Below are 3,176 nucleotides of genomic sequence, written 5' to 3'. Positions count from 1 at the left end.
GAACCTCTCAGAGGCTCAGGCCTGTGAAAGCCGCTGGCCCGGCTGCCAAAATAGTGCGGCGAGGAAGCTGCACGTGTTTGTTTTCAAACCGCGCTGGTTTAAGTGAGTTCACAAAGCCAGGCAGATAGCTTCGGCTTGAGCCTATGCTCGCGGCCATCGGAACCGCTGCGCTGGCTAGACAGAAGTCTCCCTTACCCCGAGGGTCGTGGCCTGCGATGTGCTCGAGCCCCAGACAAGAGCCAAGTACATTGAGAATTCCCCCTCTGCCTGTCCCCTCCTAAGCCGGAAGCTGGCACCCTGGCCCTTCTTCTCCCTTAGTTCCAAGGAGAATACGTACCCTCCACTCATCTGGCACCTAAACAGAGCCCAAGTCTGAGATGAGGGGAGGGGGGAACAGGGCAGTAGGGATTTTCCTGGCGCCCACCCTCTTTGCCCAGATATAGGCCTGAATGTTCCCTTGTCTGTCTCTCTCCCTTTTTCTTTTCTCTCTCCTGTTTCCTCTTCCTGTCTCTGACTGCCCTAGCCACTGCTTACCTATTTAGGGGACCAGTAGCAGCTTGCTGTAAGGTTTTCATTGACCCTTCCCAAATAATGCTTGTCAGCTCGCTAGCTAGCTGATGTAGTTCTAAGATCAAACGGGCTTACGAGATTACTGGTGGAGGAACTGCTCTGGCTGAAACACCTGGAAAGTGTAGGGTTTGGTGAGAGAAATCAGGAGTTTCAGGCGCTGGTGACATTCTTGGGTCCTGCACGTTGCATGATATTTTGTGGCCAATGTATTAATAGTTCCAGAGCCAGTGCATAACCTGTCCGGTGGAGTGCCAACTTTGTTTACAAGCCAACTTGTAAACAAAGGGGAGGGTGGTGGAGGCTTCCTGGATTATTCTATTATCAGATCGGTCTCTATAGAGTTGTCTTTGGGTGTTTTAGTCATGTCAAACACTTTGGGTGCTTTTACGTCCCATGTCATCAGATAATGGCTGCCACAGGTTCCAATGCTCCTCTGGATTTTACTTTTAACTGAATGGGTGGACCCATTCCATGACACCCATCTCTCTTTCTTCCCCCACAGCCAACAGGAGAGGCCTTGTCTCACTGTACTGTAACCCAGGGCTAGCTTCACCCTACCAGTTCTGACTGGGGCCATAGCATCATTTCATCTGACAACCACCACTCGCCAAATCTTCAGCTTAAGGGTGCGGCCCAGTGGTTTTGGAAAACGTTCCTGCCAGGACAAGGCCTTTCCTCTTTCCCAGGCTCTAGGTCTCAGAGCTTGATAATACGAAGATGGCTTGAGAAGAGCCGCAGGGACCCGGACCCACGGAGATCTGGCAGAAGCCCGTCACCCCCACGCCCGGGGACTTGGTCTAACGGGCTGGAGCAGGAGGGTTCTCTTGTCTGAGGTCCCCAGGGGCCAGAGAGCCCAGTGTCTAGTCCGGAGCGCAGAATCCCCTGATCGGCACCCCCCCCCCCCAACAAAAGCCACCTCACAGGAAAACCTTCGCGATTTGGGTCTTTTTGTGTTCAAACATGTGTGTTTGGGTGAGGGGCGATATAGATAGATTCCACGGACTCCATGCTTATGCTGAAGACCTGTGTTGGGCTCACTCTGAGCAGAAAGCTCAAACCCAGCGTGGGTTCTTGCGTTCCTCCCCAAAAGGCCAGGGCCCAAAGAACCCTTTTCATTTGGCGAGGGGCTTGACGGAAGGGAGGGGCGGAGGCGGGAGCGGGCCGGGGTCTGCAAGCCAGCGGCCGGGCGCGACGGACTTGCCCGGCTGCTCAGCTTGGCCGCCAGCATCCGTGCTGGCGACGTGGTTGCGCTTTCCGGGGCCAGAGAGTGGGGACGCCTCTTCCCCCCCCACCGCCACCTCCTCGGCGCCCCCGGGTCGGCGCCAGAGCCCCGGAGGCCGGGAGGCTCTGGCCTGATAGAGGCAAGGCGGGCTCTGTGGCCTCCCCCGGGTCAGTCCGAGTTTAGTCTGCGGAGGCGACGGCGGGGGAGCGAGCCGGGGCCAAGATGGACCCTAAACCAGACAGGCGCTTTCCTTTCCCCCGACTCGCGCCTTAGTCCCTGCCCATATAGCCCGTCTTCGGTAGGACTATCTGCCTGGCTTCTGTCTGCTGCCAACCTTGCCCGAAATCTAGACCCCAGACTTGGTAAGTCGTGTTCTTCCCCCACCCCGCCCCGCCACCTTCCTAGCTGACTGGCCCCGCGACTTCGTGCACGCGCGTGGCCCGAGGCGCGCGCTGAGAAGTTGGGCTGATTTGGAGCAGCCGCGCCAATCCGGCCTCTGCGGCTGGTGTGTATGAACGCCGAGGACCCCAAGGTAGTCAGAAATGTCGCGGGGCTCCCCAGTGAGTTGGGAGCGAAAAGGATCCTTGCTGTCCTGGATCCTCTTTGTCCCTGTGGACATCAAAACCTACCTTTTAAGCAGGAGCTTTCTGCTGGTCTCTCAGTGTGTGTGTGTGTGTGTGTGTGTGTGTGTGTGTGTGTGTGTGTGTGTGTGTGTGTGTGTGTGTGTGTGTTGGGATAGTAGCAGGGGAGGAGTACTGTCCCTTTCCCAAAGCAGTTTCTAATCCCTAAGGTCTCCAACAAAGTTTACTCATGGTTTCCATTTGAATGCTGTGAAGTCGTCGTAGTCGTCGTTACTATTTTAAGTGAAGATTTCTAAGTCACGCTTCTCAAATATACGTGCCTCTTGAGGACATTTCGACAATTACCTTGTCCACTAACTCCTTTCCCTTTCCTCCGGAAAAAAAAATAAACTTAATTTTTCAGTAGTTGCCTTAGGACACGTCGTTTACATGTCACTAATGTGAAGAAAGAAGGAAAGAAAAAACAGCCTTGGTATTTCTTGTTGGAAGTCCGTGTGCTCTATTATTGAAATGTGAAAGATGGGGTTTTGGGGGGAGGGGTAGGCAGGGCTCTGGAAGAGTGCTTTTGAACCGCTCTGCCCTGTTGCACGGGGCTGACCTTTGGCTGACACGACCACGGAGCGGGCCGTTCGTTAACGAGGATTTGATACATTAGACATTCGAGCTGGGCGTGTAAACCCACACTCTGAATCCAGATTTTGCTCAAATTAGTGTACGAGGAAATGATCTTTTTAAGTCCCGAGGCTTAACCAAATGTCAGGAGGGCCAATCGCTGCCTGAAAAGGGCAGTGAAGGACACCCCA

This window comes from Eumetopias jubatus, unplaced genomic scaffold (genome assembly GCF_037043125.1).
Source record: "Eumetopias jubatus isolate StellerSeaLion01/CBP00866 unplaced genomic scaffold, mEumJub1_p1.0 scaffold_1, whole genome shotgun sequence".
Taxonomy (NCBI): Eukaryota; Metazoa; Chordata; class Mammalia; order Carnivora; family Otariidae; genus Eumetopias; species Eumetopias jubatus.
The sequence above is the reverse complement of the archived record's forward strand: the minus strand, read 5'-3'. Positions refer to the sequence as shown.